The sequence below is a fragment of the Cetorhinus maximus genome, chromosome 20 (assembly GCF_964194155.1).
Source record: "Cetorhinus maximus chromosome 20, sCetMax3.hap1.1, whole genome shotgun sequence".
Taxonomy (NCBI): Eukaryota; Metazoa; Chordata; class Chondrichthyes; order Lamniformes; family Cetorhinidae; genus Cetorhinus; species Cetorhinus maximus.
Genome location: NC_135898.1, coordinates 35538204 through 35554306, shown reverse-complemented (window position 1 = coordinate 35554306; position 16103 = coordinate 35538204). Strand labels below are relative to the sequence as shown.

The window sequence follows — 16103 nt, the reverse complement described above, 5'->3', positions numbered from 1 at the left end:
TGAAGTTCAAGTTTTTGGGTTGTTTCAATAGCTGGGAGTCATATGATTTTTTTAAAAAATGCTTTCATGGAATTTGGGTATAACTGGCTAGGCCAGCATTTATCGCCCATCCCTAACTGCCCTTGACAAGATGGTGGTGAGCCGTCACCTTGAGCAACTGCAATCCATGTGGTGTAGGTGCTGTTAGGGAGTTCCAGGATTTTGACCCAGCGACAGTGAAGGAATAGGAATGTAGATCCAAGTCAGGATGGTGAGTGGCTTAGAGGGGAAATTGCTGGTGGTGGTCTTCCCATGCATCTGCTGCCCTTGTCCCTCTAGGTGGTAAAGGTTGCGGGTTTGGAAGGTGCTGTCGAAGGAGCCTTGGTGAGTTACTGCAGTGCATCCTGCAAATTACTGCCATTGTGCATTGGTGGTGGAGAGACTGAATTTTACATAGGATTTACAGCACAGAAACAGGCCATTCAGCCCAAACAGTCCATGCTAGTGTTTATACTCCATTGAGCCTCCTCCCATCTTTTCTCATCTAAATCTACCATTGTAACCATCTATTCCCTTCTCCTTCATATGCTTATCCAGCTTCTCCTTAAATATATCTACACTATTTGCTTCAGCCACTCCCTGTGCTAGTGAGTTCCACATTCTCACCACTCTTTGGATAAAGAAGTTTCTTCTGAATTCCCAATAGGACTTCTTGGTGACTATCTTATATTAATGGTCTCTAGATACTCCCTTCCCCCAAGAGGAAACATTCTCTCTCTCTATCCACTCTAACAAAACCTTTCATCATTTTAAAGGTCCCTGTGGTTTACATTTCAGACAATCCAAATTTTCAACTTACACCAGTTATATATTTACTTAACTGTGAATGTCACAAGTAGCATATCAAAGGTTTCAAACTGAATTCTGTTGATGCTTGAATTATAGATTTCTTAAATTACGGCCAAATTTTAACTTCTTTTTCCCTTTGCACCTTTAGTGAAAAATATAGAGTCAGACAGCACAGGAGGAGGTCATGTGGACCATCATGACTGTGCTTTAAGGAAGCTATCCAATTACTACCAGTCCTCTGCTCTTTTCCCCCATAGTCCAGCAATTTTTTCCCCTTCAAGTTGAAGGTGGTGGATGGGATCTTGGCTCAAGCGGACTGCTTTGTCCTGGTTGGTGTCGAGCTGCTTGTGTTGTTGAAGCTGCACTCCTCCAGGCAAGCAGAGAGTATTCCATCACACTGATGACTTGTCTTGTAGGTGGTGGACAGGCTTTATGGAGTCAGGAGGTGAGTTACTTGCTGCAGAATTCCCAGCCTCTGACCTGCTCTTGTAGCCACAGTATTTATATGGCTAGTCCAGTTCAGTTTCTGGCCAATGGTAATCCTCAGGGTGTTGATAGTGGGGGATTCAGCAGTGGTAATGCCATTGAATGTCAAGGGGAAATGGTTAGATTCTCTTTTGTTGGGGAAGGTCATTGCCTGGCACTTGGTGTGGCGTGAATGTAAGATATGGTATTAAACCTTTGAAACTAAGAAATAATGTGTTCATACTGCAAGTCTCTTGCCATCTTTCTCAATTTTGAGATGCATTAGTCACATTTTGCAATGAGTTTGTAGCATTTCTTTTTAAATTAAAAGTAAGAGAGTCAGTCATTTTATGTTTGTGTCTGCTAACCAGGTGCCAGCAAATGAACGTCCCTCAGCAGCAGCAGGTGTCACACTGTCATGCGTGTTAGTAAGTGTGTCATGCTTCAAAAAGTATAAAGTAAAGGTTAAGAGCTGATATTCTCCAATATACAGGAAAACTACTCACCAATGGAAAATATTTCTGCTTGACTTCAGGGTTTCACTTATTAAGAAAAGAAAGGAAGTCAAAACTCTAATTAAAGGTGCAGATCTGCAAAGAGCAATGACTCTAGCTGATCTGAGGAAAGCAGAACATTTACGTCTTGCAGTTTTAAAGGAATGCTGATGCTCTTTAACAGCAGAATAATACATGGCATGTGAAATAATGCTCCTGCAACTTATAAACAGCGTATGATTATGAACAAAAAATAAACAACCCACTGGCTGCTATTACTAGAAAACGACCTGTAGCACTGCTAATGGTGAGTCGGAGGGTGCACTAATTTTTAAGGTCAGGAACATTATACCATGTGAAATGTAGGTGTGTCCCTTCAGGGCAACAAGGTTAATTACTGTCATGTAAACACTCTGTTCATACTGTGGTTAGTGTAGAGATGGCAGACACTCTGCATCTGGTCTTTGCATTCATGGAAAGTTATACTTTTTCCTTTAAAGGTGAGTGTGACATGATCCTTTGATGTGACAAAGTAGTATGGCGGAGAGGAAATGTGTGATTGGCAAATCTCCCATGCCATTCCTTATGGATGTGCTGTTTTATGAATGTGAGAATATTACACGGTGTGAAACTGAATAGGGGTAACTTGAACTTAAATGTTCTACCAGAAAGCTGAGGGGATACGGTCAACTCCTCTCAGCTCCTACACCACCATTTTACACCCCATTTGATCTGAACCTTTGTACATTGGGTGGAAAGTAGCCTTGGTTTTGCATCTCGTGCTTTCGATAAACTCTCTGAGAATGTGACTTAGAGATTGCAATCCAACCCATTTGGGATCAATTGCCTATCCCTTGTAAAAGTTTGCAGTTTCTTAAACCCCTCAATGGACTCAAGTCAACTCTTAGCTGGCAGATTCCACTAAGGCTTACGGAAAGCATGAATGGTAGAATTCCAGGGATAGGCTGGGCATTCCCTCAAATACGCCCCCTTGATTGAGCAGGTCAGATAGAAGATGGGCTCACAAGTAATCTCCCATCAGAATTTAAAAAGCCTTGGCAAATGGGAAAAAGCCCTGGCATAAGTGGGTACTGCCCTAAATTCCTGCCATCTGCTTGCTCCCTGCAAAAAAAAAGGTCCCTATATCAAGCAATCTCAATAAAATAAAGCAAGCCAGTGATTAACCCAGTGACTGAAATTTCCAGTTTACTGACCTCTCATTGACCTCAGCAATTTATAACCAGCTACAGTTACCAGAAGTTGCACAGGGAGTAATTGAGCCGGATTCGCACAGGCCTAATTAACAGCTAAACAGTGCAACCATACTTCAGATCCCACACTACCTATGAGCGCTGAGTGTCTGCTCATGTAGATGAAAGTGTTGCATCTACTGTGCCTTAGCTCATGGAAGTAATGCACTTGCACCTGATTGTCTCCAATACCGTCTTGATACAACAGTCCTAACTGAGGAATTTTGAACAAATGCCCACCTCAGTCATGCATCAACTTAGTAAATCATTGTACTTCTGTTGCATCAGGAACTTCGTCCAGACATGTTAATTCTGTGCTTAAAGTTCTAAATATACCAATTTACACAAGCAAATGTTTGTGTCACTACTCTTATTCATTCATATCCATGGTTTACATACTGAGGCAGAATTTTTTCACGTGCCTGAGATAGCGTAGCATTTTCTGGACAAGATGCAATATGGATAGAAGCCCAGCTCTCTCCACTCTCGCATTGGGAATTTGAAACTGGGCAGTGGTGATCTCTCATGCTGTATGTAAATCTTTCTGTCAAATTAAGCTTGGATCACATGCTACTTTTGGGGGATAATGTTGAGCTTCAATGCCTCATGGTAATGGGAGCTGTGATGAATGAAGGCTGAAATTCAAGATTTCTGGCCTGAACCACCTCATTATCGAATGTTTGATCATCCCTTTGCCATTTTTGACTTCCCTCACAAAATAACTTTTAGCTAGACCTTTTAAATACTGTAAGCCTCGTCAGCTAGCAAAATTCCTTGAGAGGGGGGCGGTCCCTGATTGGCCAATGCAACTTTGTTGGGAGATTGGCGGGAGACCTTGGGTAGACAAAGGTACCTGCTGAGGTCATGGGTGACCGAAAACAGAGAGCCCACCCAACTAACCGAGGAAATTCCCAGTGACAATTTCAAAAATGGCCTGCGTTTACATAATGCCTTAAGATATTCAGTTAGGATAGGAGCAGCAGAGCTTTGCGTGAACTCTTCTGGGGCGGGGGGGGAAGAAGGTGCCGCAATTCAGATTTAATAAACTACTATTAAATCTTGCATGGAATTTCTCGCAGTGAGTCAATTGTAGTCTTCAGTTGATATGGGGGTTAGAGGGTGAGTTAGGGAGACAATTCATGCCTTCAACCCTGATTTGTTAATTTTCATTAAAAATCCATTGGCAGCAAGGTTTAATTAGTGTGACAAGTGTACGTGGGCAATCTCCATCATACATAGGAATGTAAAATGCAAAATGTTAAAAGTATTTAGGCTGGTATTGTAAGCAGTGTAACTGGAAGGGTAACATTACAAAGATATATTGATAGATGAAGTGAATGGAGCAAAACTGTGGCAAATGGGTTTCGATGCAGGCATACGTGAGGTAGTCAACTTCGGAACTAAAAGGGATAGAACAGAACACTTTCTAAATGTCAAGAAAGCTAAATAGTGGAGGTCCAAAGAGCCTTGGGGGTTGATGTACATAAATCATTAAAACGTCATGAACCATTACAGAAAATAGTCAGAAAGACTGGCCTTTTTATCCAGAGAGCTAGAATACAAGGAGATAGAAGTCATGCTTTAGCCGTACAAACACCAGCAGTATTGTGAGCAGTTCTGGACATCACACCTCAGGAAGGATATATTGGCTCTTTTTGGGGATGGTGGGGTGAGAAGGGGCAGTGGGAGAGAGATGGACGGGTGCAGAGTAGATTTACCGGAATGATGCCTAGACTCCAAGGGTAAAATTACACAAACTAGAGTTCTATTCCCTGGAATTTGGAAGGTTAAACAGTGAGTCAATCGAAGCTTTCATAGCTTTAAGGGGAACAGATAGGGGAGATAGAGAGAAAATATTTCCATTGGTTTGGAGTCTAGGACTAGAGGGCATAGTCAACGTTAGAGCCAATTTTTGAGGAATAAAATTAGGAAACACTTCTACACATAAAGGGTGGTAGAAGTCTGGAGCTCTTCTGCAAATGGTAATTTAAAACTGAGATCAGTAGGCTTTTGTTAACCAAAGCTATTAAAAGACTGGTATATGGAGTTTGGCACAGATCTGCCATGATCTTATTGAATGGTGGAACAGGCCTGAGGGGCTGAATAGCCTATCCTGTTCCTACTTTGCTGTGGCGTACGGGCAAATATCATATTTTTAACATGATAGATAATCAGCGATGACATTGCATTCAGTATAACGTTATTGAGATGTTAAAAAGCAAGTCTGAATAAAAATTTAATTAAATGCGATAAGGCGCTTATCCTGTTCAACATCCTTCATGAATGGTACTATACTTGCTTTAAGGGCAGACCAGATTTGTAGGGGTTTTTGTTGCCTTCTAGTTTCCTGAATTGTGCAATCAGTAAGCAAGTCGTGAGTGTGTTAAAACCGTTGCAATTTTTTGATGCTGTTTGATTTATGTAATTTGACAAAATCCGTAAGGATTGCAATTAAAATTTGAAATACCTTTACCTCCAGTTGTTGAATTCTTGGGTCGATTTATTATTCTAATTGTCTGAGAAAATAACTTGAAATGTGTACAAAGGCAAAAATATCAGACGGAAACACTGGTTTCCAGTTTGACTGTATTGTTTCCTAAAAGAGAAGTTTGAATTCTGTTTTGGTACAGCCCTAAAATCTTTGGTAATTTCTGTGCACAGCAAATAGCTTCTATTTGTGGAAGCTGCTTTCAGTTTCCATAGCGCATTAGGATAATTGCCTTATTGTATTTTATTAATATAATTTTTTTTAAATTGAGTGCCTTTCCTTATCTTAGAGTCTGAATAGAACCTGTGATGATGACTGTGATTAATAGCTTTCAGGCCAGCTTGCTGAAAACAATTGTTCATCCAAATCTCTGTCGAAATGTGTCACAAGTGCGTCAAAACTATTTCTAATCATGTTTCTATTTGAGAGTTGGTACAATAATTGAATTTGTAAGGAATGCATGTGAAATTATTGCATTAACTCAGTCAAATAATAGATGTCCCGTAATTTGTAAAATGCGCTTATCTATTTGGCTGCCTCGTTGCCTCAGGTTAAAATAAAACGTATGAAAAGCTGTTGGCGTCATTACTTGCTCAGCCTATAAGAGAGAGATGTTGCAAAATGGGCCTATTTTTCTCTGTGAAACACCAAATATATCAGTATACCAGTTTAAAAATAGAATGTTCTAGGAACAGAGTAGGCCATTCAACCCCTCGAGCCTATTCTGCCATTCTTCTAGATCATGACTGTAACTTAACTCCATTTACCTGCCTTGGTTCTATTTCCCTTAATACCCTTCCCTAAAAAAGACCTATTAACCTCAGTTTTGAAGTTTTCAATTGATCTCCATCCTCAATAGCTTTTGCAGGGAGAGAGCTCCAAATTTCCACTAACCTTTGTGTAAAGGAATGCTTTCTGGCACCACCTGTGAGCGGTTTAGCTGAAATTTAAAGGTTATGTTTTTTTATGTTAGACTCCCCCACTAGCCTCTTATCTCCTTTTAATCATCTTGAACACCTCAATGTAATCACCGTTTAATCTATTCTCAAGTGTAGTTGAAAAAAATATTGAAATGGTGCTGCCAAGATGTGTTCGCAAGACTAGAATCTGAAATTAAAAGTCTAATGATGACCATGAAACTATTGTCGATTGTTGTAAAAACCCACCTAGTTCACTAATGTCCTTTAGGGAAGGAAATTTACTGTCCTTACCTGGTCTGGCCTACATTTGACTCCAGACCTACAGCAATGTGGTTGACTCTTAAATGCCCTTTTAGCAAGGGCAATTAGGGATGGGCAATAAATGCTGGCCTAGCCAGCGATGCCCACATCCCCTGAATGAAGTTTTTTTAAAAACTAGAAATAATATTGGGGAAGAAAAAAACAAATGCTTGCATTTACTGAAAAGAACAGAACAGTTGTATGCAGATATTTAACGGCCCAGCTACTTTAGTTTTTTATGCTTTGTGGGAGTGAAAGGATGCTTTTGTAGCAATTTTAGTTGCTTATGTGAGGGCATTAAATGCTTCCCATTTAGTTTCTGGGTCTGAGTTTACCTTTGGGCAGATACCCAGGTGGGGTTGGTATAATCATCCTACCTACTCCAGTCCAAAGGGCTGGGGACCATTTTAATGGTTGAGCTTGTTTCTATTCAAACGTCAACCTGCTGGTGCAGATGTAGCGCTTGCATATGGCTCGGGGGTGGGGTTGGGGGGCTAGTGGCAACGAGAAATCTGCATGCCCCTACATGGAGCCGAGGTGCAAATATAGACTTTAATTGCCGATTGCACACCAGTGTGAGTCAGCCTGATGCTCTTAAGTTATGGTCGGGAGCAGGGGCTGTCCATCTATTGGTCCCCCAAAATTGCCTCGCAATCCTGTGTGGTCAACGTACTCCAATTTACATAGCTTGGGTAGCCTGAGAGCTCTGTGTTCAGCTGACTCTAGCTTCTTAAATATCTCTCACTCCCTTCGCCCCATCATTGGCAGCTGTGCCTTCAGCTATCTAGGCCTCATTCTCTGGAATTCCCTCCCTCAATCTCTCCAGCTCGTTCTTAAAGATCTTCCTTCAAACCCTACCCTGTCACCATGTTGTCAGCCTCCCAATGTCTCATCCTTTGGCACAGTGTCAGTTTTTTAAATCTGATTTTATCCCTCAATGAAGCACCTTGGGGCGTTATGCAACATTAAAGGTGGTATATAAAATGCAGGTTTTTGCTCATCCAGATATCTCAGCCATTCTTTACACCGCTTTGACCCAACTTCACAACAGCACCTTGCCCCCTTCAGCGTGATGCTTTCACAGTTGTCCACAGGCCCCCCCTGACCTATCTGTGTGACACCGCTAGTGCTGACCACTTAGATTAAGACTGCCTCTAATCCATTTCATTCTGCCTGACGGACAACTTGAGTGAGGAGACTTTTACCTCCTTGCTCTTAAGTTGAATTGAAACCCGTGTTTCTAAAGTGAAAGGGCAGCAAGCAAACCTGCAGACTCACTGAAAACGTAAAGAAATGAAGCTGTTGCAATGTTCGTTTTACTGTGTGACACTGACGCGCATGGTTTCCTCCAAGGTAAAATGCATTGCACAATGTCGTTTGTATATCATAAAATCAACCAAGATATGTCAAAACGAAGTGAAAATCAGAATTACAGTACACTCTAAAAATGCAAACATTCACAATGCCGAATCTGTGGTGATTGTGGAGATTCTGCACAGATATTCTGAAATAAACAGCACTGTATCTTAATTGAATCACATTAAAGAGAGCTGGATTATGTTGTCATTTTTTTGAACAGATTGAAAACTGCTGGGTAGAAAAAGCTTGGACTAATTATGCAGTATCTATAGTTTTTACTTGCAAGCTAAAACAGGAAACCACTAAATCTCCCAGTCTTCTGATTCAAAAGTAATTTGGAAATGAAACCTATTATTCTTTCTGTTTTGAAGTTGCCATCTCGTTTTACAAGGAAATAATAAGTGATTGGGCTATGCATTTGTTTCTAGTTGGATTGTTAAGATCCAGGGATGCAATCAATTTTATTTTGGCTGGAAACTTGATTTTCTGCAACCAGACTGGGTTATAGTCACCTCAGCGACATGGGTCCAAATTTTTTGCCCTTTTTGTTTCATCCTCCCCAATGATTGATGGCACTTGTAGTGGGTATCCTATGTGCTTGTAGCAAGCTTGTTGTCTAGCAGAAAGGAATGAACAGTGATTAATCTGTTAACTCTGTTTGGCACTGTGCCCTTTTGACTTTTGCTGTTTTGCAAGGGTACTCTTTGACTTGCAAGTTTTATTGGTATATATACATAAGAGCTGCAGTATTTTTTTTTAAAAGGATTAACAAATTAAAAACTTCACCATTTAGAGAGAGAGAATAAACAATATTAATTACAAGAAGCAGTGGAAAGTTGTTATTTTTGGAGCAACTTCATTCTGCCCATGAACAGGCTTGTTTTAAATTGTTTTGTATGCAGTCTGTGTGCCATGATTCTTTTTTTTTTGCTGACATACTGAAAATTTACATGTTCCTTTATCCATTATGAAACACTGAATCTGTTCATGTGCAGTTAGTTTCCTCATGACTGCAACTTGGCGCAGTGCCTGCAATCTGAGTCTGTATGATGTAAATTGTGAGCTAGGGCATAAAAAATGCATTTGTAGTTGGAAAAGTGTAAACAGATTGGAAAATTAAGTAAAACAAGCGGGTGATTAATCGTCTTCAGATTTCCATCTGCAAATTGTTTTTTTTCCTGGTCTCCCTAATGAACCCATCAGTATGTTTCGAAGTACTTGTTATAATATTTTATTCCTTGCACTGAATAATAGTTTCAGTGATAGGCTACAAAACAATATGGGCTTCTCCCAGGGTGACCTTTTAGGAAATGAATAGTTTTATTGTCTGTCCTGTTTCTACGACTGAAACAACAGTGTGGTTTATTAATATGACTCATCGTACAAATGAAATAGGCCTCAAAAGATTTTATTTGTTTTTATCTTTTCTAATCAGTTGCTTTGCAGTCATGTTCCTGCTTTTCTGATAAGCTGCCTGGTGTGGTATTTTGATTAAATATGCTGCTAACTTGGTGTTTTGAATGGGGTTTTCTTTGACACGGTATAAATCGAGAGAAGATCAGCTCAATGGGCGGTGTTGGAGTGGGGTGTGGCTTCTCCCGCCTGTGAGGTTGGAAAGGATGCCTCTCTTTTCGTGAGAGTTTGTCTATGTGTGTGCACATCGTCCTGCTTTAACCTACCTGGCTTTCCTTGCTGCACCTGAAGACCCAACTAGATTCGGAGGAGTGGCCATGAGCTGCAGTCAGAGTTGAATTTCTCGATGCTGGGATTTATCGGGGTATGTTTTTCGAAGCATGGACAGCCAGTCCGCAGTGTACAGATTCCGCACGTGGTGAGATGAGGAGTAAATCCTTTTAATTGAAATGAAAATAAGTGAAACGGAGAAGTGAAGACCTGCACTTTCGTTCCCGTTTTAATAGGCTGTGTTGTATTCTCTCAAGTGAATGCAGGATGATTTTTCTTTTAAATTGCAAGTGTGCCTAATTGTCAGAAAGTCTCTCCTCAAACGAGGGTGAGTTGTCCCCTTCCCCACCCCCCAGTTTTCGCGCTCTATATATCTCAAGCAGCAAGCCAGTGATAGAGATGGACTTTGTGATTTTGTCTTGGGGACCTGCCAGTGTTATGCTTCAGGTGGTCACAAGGGGGAGCATAAGAGTGACCCTGTTTGATTGATGCTTTCATGGGTGACAGCTGTAGTGGGGAGGGGGGCAGAGGGAGGAGTTGAAATTGGTCTTTGGTGGTGTGCAATGGTTGGCAGAGTATCAATAGCTGGTTTTCCACCCTGCCTGACTTCAATATCAATATAAAAAAATATCGGCCAGAGGGCACAAGGGTTGCTGATTCGTGACTGCCTGTTTTGTAGCGTTATCTCAGATTAATTTCTCCAGCCCATCCCGATCTCTGTTTGTGCCTCTGCAGCCCAGAACGAAGTCCATTCCCAATGTGGGGGTGCCACGCAGCAGATAATGGAAGAGTTGGCCATTTAGAAATCTGTTTTACTCAGCCATCATGAAGTTTTTCTTTAACAACTGGATGTACTTGAGGCCTTAACAATTCACACGTCTGAAGGGAAGGAGGAGAGATTGAGAAAAACAGGGTAGGAGAAATCCATAAAGTTACTTTAAATAATGAATAGTAATATATTTTAGTGTTGACCCTGAGTTGAGTTTCAAACCCCACACCCAGTCCATCTTCATAATGTTGAGCATCAGCTGTGGCTCAGTGGGGAGCACTCCTGCCTCTGAGCCAGAAGGTTGGGGGTTCAAGTCCCAGTCCAGATACTTGAACACAAAAATCAAGGCTTGCACTCCAATGCCACACTAAAGGAGTGCTGCAGTGTCAGAAGTGCCATCTTTCGGATGGGATGTTAAATACCATCTGCCTGCTCCATTGGATCTAAAAGATTCCATGGCACTGCTTCGAAGAAGAGTAGGGGAATTCTCCCCAGTGCCCTGGCCAATATTTATCCCTCAATGAACGTCGCAAAAGCAGATTGTCTGATCATTCTTGCATTCCTGTTTGTGGGAGCTTGCTGTGCAGAAATTTGCTGTCATGTTTCCTTTTTATGATGATGATGACACTTCAAAAGTACTTTGGCTGTGCAGCGCTTTGGAGAATCCTGAAGCAATGAGAGGTGCTATATAGATGCAAATCTATTTTCTTTCACCTCCAACTCTATCTTACCCATGTTGCTGAAACTCGCCTGCACCTTTGTAAACTCCAGGCTTGAATTCTCCAACAGTCACTCTCCAGACTCTTACCAAGCTCCCAACTCATCCTTTGTCCCCCAACCCTATCCTGTACTGAATGGCACTCACCCACCAATCTGAATTCACCAACTGATACTGGGTTCTTTGTTCCCCAGGATGTTGACTTTAAAATATTTTGCTTCATTTACAAATCGCTATTGTACCTTGTGTCATTCAATTTCTCCAACCTCCTCCAACCCTGAACATGAATCTGGTTCACTGTTTGTTCACCGTTCATTACTCATTCCCCATCCCCACTTCTGCAAATAGTTGCTGTTTCTCCCTCTCCTCCACCCCCCCATCCACTATTGGTGTCACTAGTGTAATCTGGGATTCTCTTTCTGAACCTCATTAAAATTACCACAGGTTGGCAGTACCAACTCCAGTTGACACATTCCTGGAGATTTGGTCACATGGCATTTGATAGTGTGACACTCGATCACATGACTCTCACTGTGGTTTCCTAATATTGCACTCACTGGAGAAGTGGAGTCCCCAGTAGCTGAGTGCGATAAGCCTCCGTTCCCATGGTGGGAGCCGGCAGCTGATTAGCTGCAAGTGATGCCACTTCAGAAAGCGTGTTTACATGCGCATTGACCAATCTTTCCTCTTGTACTGCTAACAGCAGCATCCAGGAGACTAGGTTTGGCCGCCCATGGCTGCATTCTGAGATGTGAGCTCTTAGAAAATATAGAGAAAGTGACACAGAATTAAAGATAATACATTCTTCTAAATGGGGTAGCATGTCTTGAACTGCCTGCCTAGACTAAGGGCAGTGTTGATGCACCACAGATCCATCAGAATTCGCACCTTCCCTGCTGCTTGGCATTGGCTCCTGGCTGTGTTCCATTTCATTTCTGGCATCCTCAACCATGCAGATCCCATAATCTGCAAGGTAATGGAGAAGTAATCAACGAGACCTGTTACCTATCATGTCAGTTACATAGTTTTGTTGCAGGTTAAAGCTGATAAAAACCATCAGGATCTCTGTTCCTGTTTGTCTTTTACATAGAGAAGAGTTGGAGGTTATTTATACTCCAGATATTTTTCACAGATTTGGTGTCTTTAATTCCAACCTGTAAGTGAGCTCTTGCACCCTATGACCTGGAGTATATCTTTTGCCCACCCAATATGTATGTAATTTTGTTTTGTTCTTTCACAGGATGTGGGCTTCGCTGGCCAGATTAGCATTTATTGCCCATCCCTAATTGTCCTCAAGAAGGTGGTGGTGAGCCATCTTCTTGAACCACTGCAGACTGTGTGGTGTGGGTACAACCACAGTACTGTTAGGGAGGGAGTTCCATGATTTGGACCCAGCGACAGTGAAAGAATGGTGATATATTTCCAAGTCAGGATGGTGAGTGGCTTGGAGGGGAACTTCCAGGTAGTGGTGTTCCTATCTATCTGCTGCCCTTGTCCTTCTAGGTGGTTGAGATTGTGGGTTTGGAAGGTGCTGTCGAAGGAACCTTAGTGAGTTTCTGCAGTGCATCTTGTAGAGGGTCCACACTGCTGCCACTGTGCATCGGTGGTGGAGGGAGTGAATGTTTGTGGATGGGGTCCCAATCAAGTTGTCTGCTGCACATTCAGCGCCTGAATGGTGTTGAGCTTCTTGAGTGTTGTGGGAGCTGCACTCATCCAGGCAGATGGAGAATATTCCATCACACTCCTGACTTGTGCCTTGTAGATGTTGGACAGGCTTTGGGGAGTCAAGAGGTGAGTTATTCACTGCAGAATTCCCAGCCTCTGATCTGCCACAATGTTTATATGGCTAGTCAAGTTCAGTTTCTGGTCAATGGTAACCCCCAGGATGTTGATAGTGGGGGATTCAGCGATGGTAATGTCATTACATGTCAAGGGGAGATGGTTAGATTTTCTTTTTGTTGGAGGTGGTCATTGCCCGGCACTTGTGTGGCGCAAATGTTACCTGTCACTTATCAGCCCAAGCCTGGATAATGTCCAGGCCTTGCTGCATTTGGACATGGACTGCTTCAGTATCTGAGTTGTCGCCAATGGTGCTGAACATTGCGCAATCATCAGTGAACATCCCCACTTCTGACCTTAGGAAGGAAGGTCATTGAAGCAGCTGAAGATGATTGGGCCTAGGATACTTCCCTGAGGAACCCCTGCAGCGATGTCCTGGAACTGAGATGATTGACCTGCAACAACAACCACCATCTTCCTTTGTGCTAGGTATGGCTACAACTGGTGGAGAGTCTTCCCCGATTCCGATTGACTCCAGTTTTGCAAGGGTTCCTTGATACCACACTTGGTCAAATGCTGCCCTCTGGAGTTCAGCTGTTTGGACTAGTGCTATAATGAGGTCAAGAGCTGAGTGACCCTGTGTAACCCAAACTGAGCGTCAGTGAGCAGGCTGTTTCTGAGCAAGTGCTGTTTGATAGCACTCGACAATGCCTTCAATCAATTTGCTGATGATTGAGAGTAGGCTGGGGCGGTAATTGGCTGGATTGGATTTGTTCTGCTTTTTATGGATAGGATATACCTTGGCAGTTTTCCACATTGCCGGGTAGATGCCAGTGTTGTAACTGAACTGGAACAGCTTGGCTAAAAGTGTGACTAATTTTGGAGCACAAGTCTTCAGCACTATTGCTGGAATATTGTCAGGGCCCATATCCTTTGCAGTATCCAGTGCCTTAAGCCAATACTTGATATCACAAGGAGTGTATTGAATTGGCTGAAGACTGGCATCTGTGATGCTGAGGACCTCAGGAGGAGGCAGAGATGGATCATCCACTCGGCACTTCTGGCTGAAGATTGGTGCAAATGCTTCAGCCTTATTTTTTGCACTAATGTGTTGGGCCTCCCGCATCACTGAGGCTGGGAATATTTGTGGAGCCTCCTTCTCCAGTGAGTTGTTTAATTGTCCACTATCCTTCACTACTGGATGTGGCAGGACTGCAGAACTTAGATCTGATCCGTTAGCTGTGGGATTGCTTAGCTCTGTCTATCACATACTGCTTATGCTGCTTAGCATGCAAGCAGTCCTGTGTTGTAGCCTCATTTTTAGGTATGTCTGCTGCTACTCCTGGCATGCCCTCCTGCACTCTTCATTGAACCTGGGTTGATTCCCCTGCCTTGGTGGTAATGGTAGAGTGGGGGGTATGCCAGGCCATGTGGTTACAGATTGTGGTCGAGTACAATTCTGCTGCTGCTGATGGCCCAGAGCACCTCAAGGATGCCCAGTTTTGAGATGCTAGATCTGTTCGAAATCTATCGCATTTAGTACGGTGGTTGTGCCACAAAATACGACAGAGGATATCCTCAATGTGAAGATGGGGCTTTTTCTCCAAGGACTGTGTAGTGGTCACTCGTACCTATATTGTCATGGACAGATGCATCTGTGACAGTGAGGACAAGGTCAAGTAGGTATTTCCCTCTTGTTGTTACCCTCATCACCTAGTGCAGACCCAGTCTAGCAGATATGTCCTTTCGGGCTTGGTCAGTCTGGGTCACATACCCTGGGATTGAGCAGATAAACCCCCTTCCCTGTATTTCACTGGTTATAAGAAAGTAGAGGAATAAACTTTCTTCTTAATCCCTTACACTATAAGCGATCAACAAATTTATTAAATACTAAATGGATAATTCAAGGGTAGAATTGGCACACTGCAGGTCTACATTAGTTAAAGGTTTTTTACTTGGAAGATAAACATAACAGTTATATCTGCTGTGCTGAACGTCTACGAGAACTTGATGCAGTGAACAGTCCTTGAATGTAATCTTACAGTGGACCAAGGAAGACTCCCCGAGTGCATTTGTTGCCTAATACGATCTGTCCTAACTATCGTGTTGATGCATTCTAACTATTTGTCCCACTATAACTCTGCTGGTCTCACTCTCTCTGTTCCATCACACTGTCTGATGCGTTGCACCGTGCCTTCTACAGCTGGATTACTTTGTTAAAAGGTACACACCGCCTTACGATTGTCTCACAGGGCAAAGCTCGTCTTCAGTCTGAGGCAGAAGTGCCCCAGACCAGTGAGTGCCCCAACCAGCAGCTTAGCCGAGGGCTCCCGAGTCACATCCATTCAAAGGATCGGGCCATTGAGAAGAAAATCAGAACTTGCGGCCTCTGACGCGGGTGTCCAGTGCTCAATTGCTTAATATTCTTGAAGCCTTTAGTTGCTTTTGCTGACATTATCGTGAACAGCGGCAGAATCCCAAACACCCTGCATCTGAAAGCACCGACAGGTGGACTACCTCAAACCCGGTTACCCAAAAAAAAAACCCGGCGGCATCCAAAAACAGGACATGTTTATTATGTTCTACGCATCAATTTTAGTTGAGAAAAGTTGAACTTGCCTGTTCCACTGGGCTGGGCGCTACAATGGCGCGATGTGACTCCAGGCCCCTGAGCGACTTCGCGCTGCTTCCCTATCCCGCACTCCACGCGACCCTTGACCCCCCTCCTGACCTGGCATGACCCGAAGCACCCAGCTGCCTGACCCAGAATCCAGCGCGGCCTTGGCCCTGAGGTACTCGCCTAGGGTGGTACCTGTGACGGTGGTGATAGCTAAAAATAAAGATTTAGCAAACTTGTAGTTCTCAGGGCTTCTTGGTGAACTTAGAAGTCCACGTACATTTTGCAGCAACTGTACAGAATTAATTTTTAAAATTGTACTATAGTTAGTGGTGTTGTGACATGTTTATGAAGTACAAAAGCAAGGACATTGCACTGAGCCTGTGTAAAGCTCTGGTTAGGCCACAACCAGAGTATTGTATCCAGTTCTGGT

At 42.8% G+C, this 16103-nt stretch overlaps 1 protein-coding gene across 4 annotated transcripts in view; it reads left to right on the top strand.

Moving 5' to 3' along the window:
* arid5b (AT-rich interaction domain 5B) overlaps positions 1–16103 on the top strand; it is a 143195-nt gene that overhangs the window by 24134 nt on the left and 102958 nt on the right. Inside the window, exon 1 of one of the 4 annotated variants that reach the window (XM_078565886.1) lies at positions 10523–10700. The exons of the other annotated variants lie outside the window; for them this stretch is intronic. The gene's annotated coding sequence lies outside the window, so the exon portion shown is untranslated. Of the gene's footprint in view, positions 1–10522; positions 10701–16103 lie in introns of those variants that run through there. 4 annotated transcript variants of the gene reach the window in all.